This window comes from Rhinolophus sinicus, chromosome 3 (genome assembly GCF_057876585.1).
Source record: "Rhinolophus sinicus isolate RSI-liver-muscle chromosome 3, RSI-T2T, whole genome shotgun sequence".
NCBI classification, from domain to species: domain Eukaryota; kingdom Metazoa; phylum Chordata; class Mammalia; order Chiroptera; family Rhinolophidae; genus Rhinolophus; species Rhinolophus sinicus.
The window spans coordinates 159,821,672-159,839,792 of NC_142503.1; the positions used below are offsets into that span (position 1 = coordinate 159,821,672).

General features: G+C 47.4%; 1 protein-coding gene and 1 long non-coding RNA gene across 4 annotated transcripts in view; one reads left to right on the top strand and one right to left on the bottom strand.

The window, feature by feature from the left end:
• The window catches only part of PAQR5 (progestin and adipoQ receptor family member 5), a 71,576-nt gene that overhangs the window by 10,216 nt on the left and 43,239 nt on the right, over positions 1-18,121 (top strand). The window lies entirely within an intron of this gene.
• On the bottom strand, positions 209-10,159 carry LOC148758682 (uncharacterized). Its single transcript, XR_016020877.1, has 4 exons — positions 9,881-10,159; positions 6,184-7,197; positions 3,517-3,661; positions 209-3,181 (listed from the first exon to the last, which is right to left on the bottom strand). It is a non-coding gene; the product is annotated as an uncharacterized LOC148758682 (long non-coding RNA).

The following is an 18,121-nucleotide window of genomic DNA, read 5'->3' on the forward strand; positions in this document are numbered from 1 at the left end:
CATATGGGATAAGGCCCCGGAAGTAGAGTTGATGGGTAGAAGGTATGTGAGTTTGTATTTTGAAAGATATCAGCAGATCGCTGCCCACAGAAGTGACAAGAGTCTATACTCCTACCAGCAATGCATGGGGATGCTCGTTTTTCCACACCCTCCGACAACATACAGAATTACCAGACTTACTGATATTTGCCACACTGAAAGACAAAAATAGTTTCTCCATAGAGTTTTAATTTGCATTTGTCTTGCTGGGAATCAAGTTGAACATGTTTTCACATACATATGGGCCATGTCTATTTCCTTTTCTATGAACTATCTATGCCTATGTTTTGCCCATTTTCTATCAGGTTGTTGGCCTTTTTCTTATGACATGGGAGGTGATCTTCATGTATTTGGAAAACTTGTCTTTTGTTTAGAATATAAATTATAACTGTTTTTTCCCCCAGTTGATCAAGGAGATTTTTGCTGTTGCTACTATTTTTTAGGAATTATGAATGCTGAGGGGAGAGATTCCCTAGCGAGGGGTGGTCCCTGGCACAGGGGTCGCCGAGGAGGCATTGGGGTGCATTCCAGATTGGGAAGGCTGGGAGACACCTCTGCTCTTGTCACAGGTAGGGCTGAGGGAGCAAGGTGCTGGTGCCAGGGTTTAGTGGCCACCGGTCGAGGGAGTGAAGGCAGATAGTTGAGTTCATCCCGGGGACGGGGTTGCGTTAAGGAGGTACCAGAAAGTTTGAGGGGGCAGGAGAATTACTATATTAGCAAGAGAGTGATTGTCTTCATGAACCCTGGAAGCTGAGCTAGGTGAGGGGAAGTGAGTGGATGTGTGCTCTGTGTTTGCTTCCGTTCTATATGTCTGTCTGGCACCCATGAATCACTAAGGGCCAAGCTAACGGCCAAAGTTGTTTACGTCTCCCCTACTATCCAGAGTCTGTACCCTGAAGCACCTCCTTATCTCATTCTCACATGCCAAGCCAATATTTCTCCTGCCCTAAATCAGCGTAGGTACCAGACAACAAGGGACAGCCCCTATGCTCCAAAGCCCACTGGAATTATTCAAACAAGCCAACCCTAAGCTGTTTACCTGCCCTGCCCTGCCTTTCTCATGGCAACCCCAATAAAGGCTCTGGCCGAGGCCTTCCCCTCACTCCTGCTTCTTGACCAAAACCTAGTGTTCCCCTTGTGGTTTCATGTACCCCCTTCTCTTGGAAAATGTAAGTAAGAAGTTTTTCTTTCGATGGCATTGACCTCCCCAGGAGCCATTCAGTCACCTCCGTGAATTAAAATCCTACAGGTACAATTGAGACATCAGAGATCCTTGGACAGGGACAGAGTATGAGGGTCAGTAAACCGCAGGTCCCAACAAGGCTGCAGTACTATCACAGTGTGAGTAGTTGAATAAGCAAGCTCTCAGGGCAGACTTCCTGGAGGAAGTGGGCTGGAGATGAAGCGAGGCCTCCTGGTGGGAATACAGGAGCACAGACTGGGAGGCCCAGTGTGTGTGTGTGTGTGTGTGTGTGTGTGTGTGTGTGTGTGGAGGCAGTGATCAGAACTGAGAGACTGGAGAAAAATATACAATGAGAAGGTGAATCTGACCGTGTATGAGGAAGGAGGGGGCAATAGTCCAAGATGAAGGCTGGGTCCTGTGGATGCTTTTTGAAACAGTTTTTTAATTCCCAGGAATAATTTGCTTTGTGTTAACTCCCTCTGGGGGTTCAGGGTGGGGAAGTGAAGCTGCTTTTGATGAAAGACCTAAGCAATAACTTGTGGTCCAACACTGCGTGAGGTCCAACTCAACTCTGGCTAAGACAATAAACTCCCTTCCCTCCACCCCACCCCACCCACACACACACACTGTTTTGATATCACTTGAACATAAACCCATCCCTGGATGAACTCAACTACCTGCCTTCGCTCCCTCAACTTGCTACCACCAACCCCTGACCCTGGCACCCACTTCTGCCCTTACGTCTGCCTGTTACACAGCAGAGGCCATGCCCCTCTTGTCTCTGCCATCTTGGTGCCTCCTACCTCCTCACCCAAACCCCCTCCTTTCTCCCAAAGCCTCCCTGCCCCGGGGTCAGAGGCCCATAACTGTTGACTTGCCCTGACCTTCCAGTGGCCTTTGAATTGAGAAAAGAGTTCTTGAAGACCAAAAAGTCTTCAAGACATGGAGAAGAGAGCAATCATGGTGGAATGGTTGGCAGAGGCATGGCTGTATCGGAGCTGGGGGCTCTGGTCCACACTGCCACAGCTCACGCAGAATCTTTGTGGGGGTGGGTGAGAATTTGCCTGTTCTAATAATGTTGGCCCAGATCCCTGGCCTCTGTGTTATAAGTCAATAAATCCACCAGAAGTTCATAAATGTATGCACACGATTGGCGGTGACTCATGCCATCTTGTGATTTCTCCTTTATTGTTACCTAGAGAGTTATTTACCTCTTGAGAGTGGAATTTTTTGGGAAATAATCTGACATTTAGCCATTGCTTACCTATTCTTTGAACTCTGAACTGGTCTGGGTGCTATAGGTCTCACAGGTTTGTGACAGGAAAGACACCATGTAGTGATTCCCCAATATGCTCTACAGCCCCAGTTGCCAGTCCAGAGAATAAAGGAAAGCCAGCTGGGCTGTGGTTGGCAGGAAAGACTTCTTCAAAGAGGAAGAGCTCGAGCAGACAGTGGGTCTGGAAAGGGTGGCTAAGAGGAAGGAAGGGGAAACGAATGCCCTTGTTTCTGGCATTCCACTGGCCAGGTGTCCCTTGGGGAGGTTGAGGATCAGGCCTCCAGGTGGCAGGAGGATGGTGATGGCCACCCTGGGGCAACAGGTTAGCTGCTAGGATGGGAAGGGACAGGAGGCAAGGGTCCCTGCCAGCTCTGTCACAGTGGGGTAGCTGTTATCTGATGAAGCCTCTATGCTGGCTAGGAGAGCCCTGCGGGGACCGTGAGCTAGATGGGAGAGGTTGGACTCAGTGACCTTGCATTTCTCTGAGGGACTGTGAGGCTTTGAAAACTTCCAGTGGGGGTTTGTTGCCTCCTGAAGGATCCTTCTGTTGCCCCCAGGGCAGGAAACAAGTGTTTCTCCAGATCAGGGCTCAGTAATGCTTCTCTCAGGAAGTCCTTCTTATGAAAGGTGGAGGTGGGAACAGCAGGTACAGGAAGGCCACCAAGAGGGGACGGCGTCCATTTCTGAAATATGGGACGTAGGTAGTTTATTTCTTGAATGTTTTTGGTACACATCCTCTCTGGAACCTGACTGATGATTTAAACAAATTGTAAGTGATAAAAAAAAAAAAGAAGGAATTGTGTGAAGGAGGATGAAACATATGGCTTAACCGCTAGGCTGAGGATATGAGGTGGGAAGAAAGGAAAGTGGCTTGGTCTCCTGCCCTCCTCCCACCTCCTTCCTTCCTCGTCTGGTTTGGTTCCATGTTCACCATCCTCCCAGGGACGGTTCCTTTAAGTCCCACAGCTGTCCAGCTAATGGAATGTTGCTTTTCAAGACTGGAGGCTTCAGGGCTTACCCTGTGATCCTGAGCAAGCCTCCCAACGTCTCTGGGATGGGTTTCACACCTGGCTTCTGTTCTGGAAGCATCGCTTTTGTCATTTAGTTGCCTAGTTTCCTTCTCATGATCAAGTCTTTGTCATCCTCAAGATTTCTTTGAGAGCCTGGAAAGAGCAGAAGAGGAGTCTGAGGAAGTCAGTTCCAGTGGTTGAGCTCTCACTGGCCAGGACTGAGAAGGGGCAAAGCCTCCGGTGGGGCCTCTGCCCCCTGCCTGGGTGCTGTGAGCATGCCTCAATGTCTCAACGCCTCAGCTTTCACTTTCAAAGAGAAAGAGACTCTCCCGATAAAGTGGGCTTTGTTCCATTAAAGATGGCTTTGTCTAGACTCCCAGTTTTAGTTCCAGTGTTGTATTGGTGTGAGGAGGATGGAGGCTGACCCCGGCTCTGGGAGGTTAAATGAGTCCTGCTCTGGGTGAGCCAAAGGGTTTCACGCATCTGGTTGTGCCCAGTCATGCCTTCAGCATTGCTCACTGAGCACCTGGGGGGTGCCGGGCAGGTATTGCCATCTCCATTTTCTGATGCTGGGATGGGGAAACTGAGGCACGGGAAGGTCATGCAGTTTGTGCGGTCACTTGGGCCTCTCAGGGACAGCTCAGTAAGACCTGAACCAGGTCTCTGGACTCCTTGCCCAGTGCTCTCCTCCCTCAAACGGTTTATGATGGGCCCTAACACAGCTGGGTTCCTGCCCTTCTGCTCCACCCCTCCTGCTCTGATTTACCCCCTGAAGTGCCAACTGCTCCAGTTATTGTGGAAATGAATTCACTTTGCTCAGGGAGAAGGATCTTGGTCTCTGTATGAAAAGGGAGAGGGGAAAAAATTTCCTCTAATTCAGCTAATCACCAAGACACCTCCCTTCTCACCGAAGTATCAGTATGTTCCTGAGGTCCTTCCTTGAAGGCCCAAAGAAATGAATCTATAATGGTGAAATTTCCAGCCTCAGAGTAGGGGGGTGGCCCCTGATTTATACTGCTAAGGTCACCACTGTTCCACTTCCTTACACAGATGCCAAGCCCAGTCTGACATTCCTGGGCCAAGAAACACAGAGACGTGTATCCAGGAGTGCTTCCACCTCCACAGTGCTTCTGCTTCACAGTGCTCTGTGGGACGCTGCGAGGACAGGCGTTTTAAGCATGAAAATTAGTTTTTCCTTCTCTTTTCACATGGAAGCCTGCCTTTCCTTCCCTGGGCAACGTTAATCATTTTCCACAATAACCAGTGGCTGCTGGGGCTTTGAGGGGCAGGCAGGGGTGACTGGGACAGCTGCTCCCACGCTGCTGCCTCTGGGGGCACTCTTGGGTTCTGGGCGGACCTCAGAGCAGGGGTGCAAGGCCAGCCTGGAGGCTGAGGGGCGGTCTGGTAGCTGAGGCTCAGGGAAGGCAGGGGTTACCATGTCCTCCTTCCTGAGCTCTGGCTGCACGTTCTTGGGAACTGATTCGGAAGGACCCATTGTTCCCATTCTTCGTGGGTTTTTGAATAATGCGTTTGCCTCAGCCCTTTTCAAAAGCCTGTGCTTAATAATGACTTTATGTCACGTTTCAGCCACTGGGGCTCTTAACCCACCACTGAGTTCAGATGTGAAATGTGTTGCTTGTGACATTAGGTTAGCAGGAAAAATACCATCCTAGCGAGGAAGAAGCACAATTAGTTTGTCGTCTACCTTGTAGCCTGTGGCAAGCCCCAAAAGGAGGGTCCCCCATCTTAGCAACATCATAATAAAGGCAGGTGACCCGCTGGACACCTGCTGTGCCCCCAGCCCTCACACACAGGCTCTTGTTAATGCTTGAAACAGACCAGAGAGGTAGTCACGCTGGGGATTATAAACATGCCCACCCAGAAGCATCTTGTGAAAATTCAGTGGAGTGTAAAATGCCTGTATGGGGCGTGGAATAGACTAAGTCCTCAATAAATGGGATTTCAAATCAACACTATCGTCCCCATGTTACAGCGGAGGAAAGTGAGGCCTGAAGAGACCTGACTCCAAGGCCCAGAGTCACACATCACTAACGGGAATAATTGCATTTATGGAGGTCCCGCCTGTCAGAGGTCCTCAGGGGCTGTGGGGCCATTTGCAAGTCTCATCCTTTCCCACCTGGGCCCTATGTCCTTCTCCGACCCCTAATGTCCTCTAGTCTCTGCTGAGAGTTTGGGCCCATGCTGGTCCCATGCCCCGTCCACGTGACCGTCTTCCTTCTGCGAGTTCACACTGTCCTGGGGCTATGGCTGCCCTGACCACTTCCCCATCACCTGCGGGGTGTGTGCTTGGGTAATCATTATGTGAAATGGCTCACCCAGCAGTTCCATCAGTTAACAAGCCCCCCAGTCCTGGTGGACGAAGCTCAGGGTTAATGATTGCCAAGGAAAGCTTCTCAGGAATGTGGCTTCTCTGAGGAGGCAGGTTGCTCTGAACCCCCTGGCCGGAAGGACGGGTACATCTGGAGGCGCCTTTCTCCGCCTGCTCCCTGTGACCCCGTTGCCTTGCTGTCCTCCCATCTCTTGTCTCTCTGAACTCAGCACCAGCACGCCTCCCTGCTCACCCTCTGCCAGCCCACTTCCCTGCTCTGGGCTTTTGCACTAATGTTCGTCTCCCTGGGGACACCATTCCTTCTGCCAAAGCAAGTCCTCCTCACCTTTTGTGACGCACCTCAAGTGCGGCTTCCTCCAGGGGTCTTCTCTAACTGCTCCAACATCTTTGCTCCGGGGCCCTTCTCTGAACTTCTCTAGGATCATTGGGCAGGATTTTCTGAGCCTCCCCAGCACATCGGGTGCTGTGCTTGGTCGTAAGCGGGGTCCCAGCCTGCAGTCCAGGAGGGGGATAGGCGTGCTCCTTTGGGTCAGCACAGGAGGCCCCAGTCACCCGAGGGCTGATGGAAGGCGAGGGGCACTGGAGTCTGATGAGGTGGAACCCTGCAGGATGAGGTGGAATTTTCCAGGCATACAAGGAATGAGGGTCAGGGCATCTGGAAGCAGAGGGAGCAGCGTGTGCAAAGGCGTGATTCAGGGATGAGATAAGGATTCAGCTGTGGGTGTGCAGCATGTGAGGCACCCATGACGTGCCCAAGTGGGGGTGTCCAGGAGGCAGGTGGCCTCTCAGAGAAGTCTGTCTCCTTCTCTCCTCTTGCTCGTTCACGATTTTCTTGCTAAATGTATCTGTCTCCTCAGAAATCAAGGCTTCCCCTTCGGGGAGGCAGTGGTTTCTTATATTGATCAAGGGCCTGAGCATGGAGCACGTGGTCACTGAGGAGGTGAAGAATTGCATCTAAAACTCACCTCCTTCGGTACCTATCCCTGGACTCCCATTCTGCCCAGCCCGAGGGGAGGGACCTGCAGCCACCCCGGGGGGGCAGCCAGCCATAGCACAGGCCCCCCACTGCAGGGCTCAGTGGCAGAGCACCTCTGGGCGGGCTCTGCTCTCACCTTTGCCGAGGCGCCCAGCAATGTCAACTCTGGCTGTGATTTACAGTCCCCTGGGCTCCTCCTCCCTCTCTGGCCTTTGGGGAGCCTCGCTTACCTTACAGGTAGTCGGCCTGGGGAATCAGTTGTCTTTTAAAGCTCCCGGGTGATACTGAGTTTCAGGAGTTGAGAACCCTGGGCTAGATGCCCAGCACCCACCTGTCCAGTGCTGACAATGTGTAGAAATAGTTCTGTTGGCGTAAAATAACCAGGGCCGTTTTACTCTGCATATCACAGGGTACCAGAGTAAATCTTTGCATTTTATAAAAAGGTATTTAAAAATTTAAATCAAGTATTTAATAAAAATTTGAAGCCAAATATTTAATCATTTTAAGTACGAAAATGTATAACCGTTTAGGCTATCAAGTAAATGTAAATTTATAAAAATAGATGATAATTCTGGTCTATATTAGCAGATAAACAAAAATGAAATATTCAAAACATTAAATCTACACACTTCCAAAACAAATCTAATCATGAAAAATTGAAGGTGAAATATTATTTGATCCCTTTTAAAGCGGAATCTTAAATTCAAAGGATGTTGGCAGTATCATTATGTCATAAGTATGTTTTTTCCTATAAATTTTCTAGAAAAAGCTTTTCCTGACTCTAGCCTAGCTGTGGAACGGTGAGAAGATATATTTGTGAGATATCTTCAAATATTTTCTGCTGACAAGGACTTTTGGCTTTTTTTTTTTTTTTTGGAACTGGAGTCTTTTATTTATCAGGAGTCATAGCTTTTGTTTCTAAAGCATTTCTGGTTTGTCCTTGAGTTCTTTAGTTTTATCTTGTTCAGATGGAGATTCTGATGCAATGTTTCCTGTATCAGTTTCAAACTGTCATGTTGATTTTCCATATGTTAGGAAAGTCTGTGACTATAGTAATAATTATTCATGCAACAGACTTTTGCTTTGTCTACTGCCATGCAACGCCTAAGAAGAACTCAAGGCATATTTCACATTTCAGTGTTGGTTGTTTCTTTTGACAATTGTGATTGTCTCTTTTTCCAATCATATCCAAAAATGGAGAGATTACTATAATGAAATTCCATGCCTGGCTTTAACAATCATCTATTTATGGCCAATTTTCTTTCATCTCTATCCTTACCCACCACCACCCTTACTCCCAACCAGATTCTATTGAAGCAGGTCCAAGACCTCATATCATTTCATCTGTAATTACTTCAGTTCACACCTCTAAATGAAAAGGCACTTTAAAAACATAACCATAGTACTCTTGTACCTTAAAAACTGGTCACTTCTTATTATCTTAAAATATCCAGTGTTCAGATTTCCCCAATTGTCTCATAGTTGGTTTTTATAGTTGGTTTGAGATTTCAGATCTTAAAAATTCTGAAATAAACATTTAGGACCAAGCAGAATACCTGATTTTGGCACTGAAGTGCAGGATTCATGAATACAGCATGGCAACCACTGTGTGGAAGGTTCTAGAGAAATGGACCAGACCCTGCCTCTAGCATTCAGAGTGCAACGGGCAGCAGAAGTCATTCAGTTGTTCAGCAGACATGCATTCATTCAATAGTAACACCGTGCCCACAGCAGCAAACCAGACAGCCTCTGCCAGTCTTGACCTGAGGGAAGCCAGGGCACTGGTATTTCACAGTGAAGTTCTCAGGTGGGATGATATAGACCCTTTCAAGTGATACTTGAGTTTTGACTTGAAGAATGGGTAGAATTTTGTCAAGAAGAGGAAGTGGTAGAAGAGGTGTCTCACCCAAAGAAATAGCAAGTGCAAAAGCATGAAGGTGTGAAAACCCCTGATGTGTTCGAGGACAGAGACCAGCGAGGTGCATAGGGCATATTGCGGTGGGGTAGGGGGGGAGGTGCGGCTGGGGTCGGGTAGGCTGTGGGGGCCTTGAGGATATGCTGAGGAGTGGGGTCTTCTAGGACCTTCTGGAGGGAACCCCACGATTTTGTAGTAGGAACATAAAGTATAGACCAAGACTCAGGAGAGCAGAACCTTGCAGGAACTCTGAGTTGTTTGGATTTCCAAGCTCTTCCTGGAGCCCTACATCTACTAGACCACGAGTCCTGTGAAGGCAGGCCTCTGTCTGCCTCCATTTCCATATATCTCCAGGGCTAGCATGGTGCCTGGAACACAGAAAGTGCTCAAAATGTATCTGTTGACATCTATTACCCATCTCCACCTTCACCGTGGTTATGAAAGAGGGAGCCCTCTTAGGCCTTCGGCTTGGGAAAGGTGGTGGCTTTTCCAAAATACGTCAGTTATTTGACTTGAGGACCTGGACACCACTTACACTGAATGGAGGGCATCAAGGCCAGGGTTGCCCCTGGGCCAGCAGGCAGGACAGGAACACATGGAGGGAGGTTCAGATGTAAGATTTTCGAGTAGGTGTGTAAGGAAATGCCACTGTTTGCGATGGCTTTGCAAATATTTGCAGTACAAATTTGCCATTGTTTGGCCCACATAGCTAATTTCTTTAAGATTAGCCAAGGGTTGAGGGACTCATTCATTCATTTCCTTTTAATAGTATTGCTGCTTTGCTAAATAATAACAAGAACAACACGTGCTCGTTGTGGAAAAACTCTAGTATTATAGAAAAGTAGAAAGAAGAAAGTAAAGCAAATCCCTAGAGCGAACCACTACCATCTCGAGAAAGCCATTGCACACAACTTTGGGGAACATCTTTCCAAACACTTTTCTGTCCATAAATGCAAGCTGTTAAATGTAACACGTTTTTATATAGATGGTGTTACAAGACTTACGCTATTCCATAACCTGCTTGTTTCATTTAACAACATATCATGACACCATTTCCTGTCAGTAACCACAGATCTGTAACATTTTTAATAACCACACAGTACGATTTTGCATGGATGTACCATAACTTACCCAGCCAGCTCTCTATTGCCAGAAATTTGGATTGTTTCCAATTTTTCTGTACAACGTGCTCAACAATATTGTGCAGCCTTTTTCAGATGAGCGAAAATCGCCTGGCAGTAAATATCTGGAATAGCTGGGATAGCTGGAACAAAGAAAAGTTCAGGTCACTCACTGAGTCCAAAAGCCAAGTTGGAAGGTCGCTATGGCAACTCCTCTCCGCAGCACGTGGAGCACCCATTAGTCACAGCTCCAGCCAGGGAGGTGGGTCAGAGCCAAAGGGAAACAGTCTGTTTTCATGCAGAGTTATAAACCAAGGGCAGAAGGAGCATGAGGGAGCATTAATGTAGAATTCAGATGGTTTGGGGTGCAGTGGTGATAATAGCCATCATTTACTGAGTGCTTGTTATCTGATAGATCCCATGGTTTTTCATCCTCACAAGAGCTATCGATACTTTCATTATCCTCATTTAACTGATAAGAACATTCAAGTTTAAGAGACAGGTAATTTACCAGAGGTACACAGTAAATGATGGAGCCAGGATTTGAAATTGAACAGCATCCACTCCTCAGAATTCTCCTTATCCGAGGTAGGGTCACCACCCTCTGTCCCATCACTATCCCTGAGACCTCCAGTCCGGACTCCCCAGCCCCCTATTGCATGAATTCCCACTACATTCAAATGGGGTGCATACCGAGTCTTCACCTGGGCACTTCTCCAGGACCACCCTAGCCACCTGCCAATCTACACCCTCCATCACCTCCGTGCTAAATTACAGACAGCTCCCCAGGTTCTGTATTCTTCCTACCCCCATGCCCTGGCTCCTGCTGCACCCTCCGCTTAGAATACCCTCTCTCCTCCGCTGCTGTGCTTCTGTGTATTCTTCAAGACTCAGCTCAAGTTTCATTTCTTCAAGAAGTCTTCCTTGACTCCTTAGTGTGATGTCCTGCCTCAGTGTTCCCTTAGAAGCATCTGGTTCTAACTACTAACCAGATGTGCTTGTCATCCATTATTAGTGCCAATCTCCTACCCTAGAAGAGGGTGCTCTCTTAAGGGATAGGACTCTCTATCCACTTCTCCATCCCCAAATCCTGCCGTAGCCATGGACACATAGTAGGTATTCAGGAAGGTATGCTGTGAATGAGTAAATGACAGAGCATGTTGCTGTCCACACTCCCTGCCTGCTCCCATCCCCAGGGCCTGGAGACACAGGGACTGCTTCAGCCCAAGCAGGTTGCATGAGCGTGCTGCCCACCAGCAGCCACTGCCTGCTTCCCTGCCTCTCACCACAATTCCTATTCTTTCCCTACTAGGGAAACCGAGGTACTGGGCAGATCCTTTATATCACCCCTCTTCCCCTGCCTCACCTTTGTCAGTTTTGCCCTGTCTGTCCCAGGAACCAGAATCTTTCTCATCCTTTGGGTCCTCTGTCTTGCTCCTTTCCCTGAGGGAACGCTCAGTGCTCGGAAAGTCACCTCTGTCTGACTCCTAAATCGATCTGTAGCCTCTACTTCACCTCCAAGATGTGGTCACATATTTTTAAAATCAAAATCTGTGCAAATCAAATTCAACTTGTCTGAAAACTGCCCCGGTCTTCCTCCCTTCTTTCATGGGTGTCATCATTTCCCCGCCCCTGAGAGATGGCGCTCAGAGACCCCAGCTCTCTCCTTTACCACTGGGGTCCCAAATGCAGAGCTCCCAGCTGATCCTGGCAGGAGTGTGGGGGCTGCTCAAAGGCAAGGAGCAGCCACTTGTCTCCATGTGTGAATTCAGCCCAGGGCTGTAGGTCTTCAGATTTGTCAAGAGAAACAGGACAAATCTGGAATCCAGGTTTTTATGTGAGGTCCCTTGATTTTTTTCATGATGGCCTAGATTTTTTTTTCTTAATAGACTTTATTTTTTAGAGCAGTTTTAGGTTTATAGAAAAATTTTGCAGCAGGTACAGAGAGCTCCCATATGTCCCCTTCCCCCATCCCCAAAGTTTCCTTTATTATTAATAATCTTGCATTAGTGCGGTGCATTGTGTTACTATTGATGAGCCAATGCTCATACACTATCGTTAACCAGTGTCCATAGTTTGCATTAGGGTTCACCCTTTGTGTTGCACATTGGATGGGCTTTGACAAAAGCATAACAAGGTCATGTAGCCACCGTGACAGTATCATCCTATTATTTTTAAAACACTTTAGAAGCCCAAACTCTGTGCTTTGCACACTCTTTCATCCCACGCTGCCTCTCCTTTTTGTTGTCTGTACTGCACTCGGTGTTCGGTGCTCCTCACCTCTCTGTGCTTCTTGGAGTTTCTGGTGCCTGTGCATGGACAGTTTCTGATCTCATGTCTCTACCAGATGTGAGCTCCTAGAGACGCTCAGAGAAATCTAGAAGCTAGGTCTCCCCAGTGCCTAGGGCTTGAGTGCTTTGAGGATTCACTGTGTATTGAGTAAATGCCTGCACGGCTGCTGGGTGCAGCTGACAACCAGGAGAGAACCTGTGGCAAGGACCAGAGACCTGGGCAAATCTCAAGTTTCAGTGGCTGCAGAGAGGAGTGAGCAGGCGTCCCAGCAAGTACAGTTTTAGAGCGGGCAGAGTGGAGGACAAAGCTTTGGAGCCAGTGGAGGTCTCCAGGGCAAAGGGAAGGAGCTACCCTGATAAAATGTCCCTATGCGCCACCTTTCTCTTCCCTCCAGTCTGGGCGACAGCTTCCTGTAGGAAAGTGGGCGATCAAGCAAGCATGGGAAAACATTTGAGAAGGAAAATAAAAGCTCCTCCCTGGTGGGGCTGACCCCCGCCTCCCAGCCCCGCCTCGTGGCAACCCTGGGCCCTCGGTTGCCTCCTACCACCACAAGCACACACTCCCCAACTCTGCCCCCAATTAGCCAGAGGATCTAATACCTTCCACTCTGCTACAGGAGCCCAAAGGGGTGACTTATTGTTTCCGTAACATGCCTTTGTGCCTTCTGCCAGCTGTGCCCTCTCCAAACTGACAGATTCTTTCTGCTCTCTTACCCTCCACACAAATGTCACCTCTCTTCTGTAAAGCTGTAACCCTCCCTTGCGTCCCCCCAAATCTGACTGTACCCCCACCCACAGGCTTCCATACAACTTTATTTTCATGCTCCATTGCCCCTGTGGGGTGGGACGAGGCTGGTATGGTCTCTGTGGGTGAGGACATTCCAGTGTCAGAGGCAAGGCCAGTGCAGCCTGCAGGTTTGATTCTCTCTAGAGCACACCTGCTGAGGGTACGCCTCTTCCACGCAGGGGAGCCAGCTTCCAGGGTAGGGCTGCAGGGGCAAGAACAGGTTTCTGCAAAGGAACACTGCCCTCATTCATAGACTGGTAGACACGACCCAGAGGGTCCAATGTTTCCCGCCACTCAGCCTAGCAACTCCTGGCCTACAAGGGGGATTTTGTCTGGGCTCCAAGTTATCTGGGGTGTGGCTTTACTTCTGATCACCAGGCACTGTGTGGAGCTGGTGGTTCTAAACTTTCCTAGCTCACTGAAACTCCACTGAAAGCTATGGTCCCCGTCCCCAGGTGCATATACATACATGTTATGTTCATGTACACACATGCGCCCCTACACGCAAGCACGCCATTTTACCTATAATTTTATTAACCTCAGGTTAAATTTCCATGTGCCTCAGGTCACAAACCCCCATCCTAGGAGTTGTTTTAGCTGATGGTCCACATTCCTGAGTGTGTTGTTATTCATAATAATAGTCGCAGCACTACTGCTAATAGGGGTAGTAACACTACTGGTATTTATTTAGAACTTGTAGTAAGAAGTATGTTCACATCCATTATCTCATCTTAGCTCCCCACAGCTCTGGCCAGATAGATATTAATATCCTTATTTCACAGATGACAGCAATGAGTCAGGGAGAATTACTCAGCCCAGCCGAGGCCATATCTAGGAGATGGCAGAGGGGAGACCTGACCTTGGTTACCTTAAGTCCCAAACCCCAGTACCTCCCTCCTGTTACACTTCATCAGAAGGTTCCTGAGGAGCTGGGGTCCCACCCTTAGAACATGCCCCAAGCTCAGGTGGTCAGGGTGCTGTGACAACAATACCAAGGAATATTAGGAGAATCTTCTTGCCCCGCCACTCTTCTGTCTAGATACATGGAAGCCTTGGTCCCCCAAACTCCATAGACGCATCATGGTGTATGTGACTCTTGATGAAAAAAAAAAGCCATAGCTCCCCAAAATCAGTACAGGTGATCTGTAACATTAGTCCACCTTTTCAAACTTTTTAACTGACTTTCAGTAAGAAATACCTTTTATGTCATATCCCAGTACATACATATTTTCTTATATAACATAACAAACAAACATATATATATATATATATAAATATACATAAAAAAACAGCAATATCACAGAGCAATGCTTATCTTTATGCAATACACAAATATTTTGTTCTATTATTTTCCATACTGTTCTATTTTTAAATGCTAGTCATGACCCACTAAATCGATTTTATGATCTACTGACAGGTTGTGACCTGTAGTTTGAAAACACTGCATTAACAGGCACAATAATTGCGGTTTTAATTAATAGTGAGCTATTTGGAAGTTGTTTGTAATTTTGCTGAGGTGGGCATTTGACTCCGGCGGCGCGGCCAGGCTGGAGTTCAGACGCAAGTCATCTGGTCACGGAGTGACCGTAGCCACCTCAGCTCACTCTCCTGGGCTTTGGTTCTTCTCTCCCTGTGTTGGATTTAGGAACCGCCCTGGCAGGGTGGGGCTGCTGGTCTTTCAAGTCCTGTTACACATCTGTGCACATGTTCCCACCGTTCATTACAGACCTCGTTTAATCCTGACCTTAAGCCAGACCCCCACTGAGTGACCTCAGACAAGTCATCTCTTACCTGGGGTTCTCACCTACAGAAGAAGAAGGGTGGGTTGAACTAGTCTGTGCCTCTCACAAAAGGGGTTTTACAGCAATAAATTGTACATGATTTCTGTGTACTGTATGTATGTGTGTATATGCATGTTATGGTCTGAATGTTTGCATCCCCCAAATTCATATGTGGAAATCCTAATGCTCAATGTGATGGGATTAGGAGGTGGGGCATTTAGGAGGGGATTAGGTCATCAGGGTAGAACCCTCGTGAATGGGAAAGTGCCCTTATCAAAGCAGCCCGAGAGAACTCCCTAGCCCCTCCACCCTGTGAGGACTGCAAGAAGTCAGCAGTGTGCCACCCGGAAGAGGCCTCCCCAGAACCCAGCCATGCTGGCACCCTGATCTTGGACTTCCCAGCCTCCAATAGTGAGAAATAAATGTTTGTTGTTTATAAGCTGCCCAGTCTGTGATATTTTGTTATAGCAGTCTGAATGGACTAAATCTGTGTGTGTGTGTGTGTGTGTGTGTGTGTGTGTGTGTGTGTGTGTGTTATGGAGCAGCCCACAAAACTCAGATACTTTTTTAAAGATACTTTCTAATTGTAGTAAATACACGTAACATAAAATTTCCCATTTTAACCATACAATTCGGTAGTATCAGGTACAGTCATAATGCTGTGCACCCATCATCACGATCCATTTCCAAAACTTTTTCTTATCATTCAAACAGAAATTCTGTACCTGTTACAATTACTCCCCATTCCCCACACCTTCCAGCCCCAGGTAACCTGGGTTCCACTTTCTGTCTCTCTGCATTTTCCTATAAATGGAATCATACAATATTTTTCCTGTTGTGTCTGGTTTATTTAACTTAGCATAATGTTTGCAAGGTTCATCCGTGGTATAACATGTATCAGAACTTCTTTTTTAAGGGTGAAAAATATTCCATTGTATGTGTAGACCACGTTTTGTTTATCCGTTCTTCTGCTGATTGGCATTTGGGTTGTTTACCCCTTTTGGCTATTGTGAGTAATGCTACTCTGAACATCGTGATACAAGTATCAGTTTTGTCCCAATTTGGTGGGTCTATCCAGAAGTAGAATTGTTAGACCATATGGTAATTCTGTGTTTTACTTTTTGAGAGACCACCATACTGTCTCCCACAGTGGTCACACCATTTTACAATCCTACCAGCAATGCTCTAATAGCCATCCTAGTGGGTATGAAGTGGCATCTCACTGTGCTTGTGACTTGCATTTCTTTAGTGACTAGTGATGCTGAGCACCTTTTCATGTGCGTATTGGCCATTTGTATGTTTTCTTTGGAGAAATGTCTGTTCAAGTCCTTTGCCCAATTTTGAATTGGGTTGTTTGGTTTTGTTGTTGAGTTGTAGTTCTTTATATAGTCGAGAAAATATTTGCAATATTTTCTTCCGTGCTGTGAGCTGCCTTTCACTCTCTTGACAGTATCCTTTGATGCACAGATGTTAATAGTCACGTGTATTTTAAGGTAAAACAGGAGTCTAAAGGTGGCTTGGGGCTGCTCCTAGACTGTACCTCCCCTACCAAGTACAAGGTCAGCCCTCTACGGTGGATCCCTTGGTGATCATCTGGGAGGGACCTTCTGGTACAGTGATGAGATGGAAACTCAGCCCCAGTCACCACCTGGGCTCTGTGCTGTTTTCTGCTTCATGTGAAGGAGATCTAGACAGGAGCTGCAGCGGAGGGAGAGGAGCACAGCTCTGTTCTCTGCCAGCTCACACCCCGAGCCTCACCAGAAGCTGCTCGGTAGCCAGTAGCCTTCTGCCGCCCTCAGGAAGCCGGGGCCTGATCGGGACCCGTCAGCATGCAGCCCCCTGTGACTGGCCGACAAGTATGGGCAGAGAGATGAGGTGGTTCCTTCTCCAGTCATCTCGCCACTGGCTTCTCATGGAACCTCACCTCCCTCTGTTAAGCTTGCTTCTTTGGGGCAAACGTCTGACCTCTCATCTGAAATGCCGTCGGTAACATTCACGACCCCAGTGGTCATTTGGACTAGGTGACCTCAGGAGCTCCATGATGTCATGTTTCTAGCATTCCAAAAGCTGGCAATGGAGAGATACCCTACCAAACAGCGTTGTTTGCCTTTGCTCTATATGCCTGACCATGAGGTGTTTGTTTCCCAATGTCATATTTTTCAGAAAACAGGAAGTGGCATTGTAGTTGGGTCCATCCAGATCTTTTCATAGTCAGGGTCACTCTGTGCCTTTGTTTTGAACAATGGGCTGTATGTGCTGTTTGGGGAAGACGCGGGAAGCTGAAACTCTCCTCATCAGGTCCTTTTGGAAGGCACCTGAAGCACAAAATCAATTTAAAGAGAGAGGGGCAAAAAATGCAATACAGATTGAGATTTATTCCTAGAAATATGGTTTTGCAAATGCAAGTACTGGTCTCCCAGTTGCAAGTACTAGTTTTGTTGTAAAGGAGCTTTTGATAATTCCTGCAAGAAGCAGAGTAGTATGGCGAGATCTAAGCCAATCACTCATTTACAATTACTGTATTTCGTCAATTCCTACGTGTACTTAAAAAAACAAAAAACATTTTAACAGCTCTGCAATCAGGATTCATTTCCAATCAGTAAAGTCTCCTGATTATAATTGGCAACTTTTTTTGGTCTTAGTGCTTCTCAAAATAGTGGTGTGACTTCCAGCTGAGAGGGAAGTTCATTGAAATACAGTCTTAGGCTCTATCAGTATTTAGAGGTCGTGAGAGCTAGAGAACCCCCAGAACTTCACCACCAACTGACACAGCACAGTGAGAAGCTCAGGCTGAGTTCTGCTGTACAAATATTTTTCAGCAATCAGGCACAAAGGTGGTTTGATGATCTGTTCTGTAGACAGGTGAAGGCCCAGCAAGCTGCCCTTTTAGGGACTCTTACGCACACCTTTCTTGAAAGTTTACCTGAGACTGATGCAACAGTTGTAGTGGTGAGCGTTAGCTGAACTTCTCATTGGTTCAGTCCCCAGATACTCCCTAAAGGGCTCATCTAGGCTCATTCAGAGGGCCAACCACTCTGGACATCCCGTCACTGTCCCTGCTCATGCAAAAGGAGCACACCTGGCACCACTTCTCACCAGTTCATATATTTCTGCTTCCATTCATTTCTCCAATGTAACAGCATCCACTGTGCTAGTTAGCAAACCCTCTTGTGTTGATCAAAAATAACCCCAACTGAACCAAAGTTGTGGCCTCTGGAGTGTGAGTTTATGGTCAGTCTTTCCAGTGTTAATTAGCCACCACCCCAGGGGCGTGGGTTAAAACTAACATTTTCATATCACACTGTGTGGAATGTTTGAAAGCAAATTGCAAACAGTATAGTAAAATAATAGCAAATGAATACTTAGGACTTGGGATACATTTTTTAGCAACA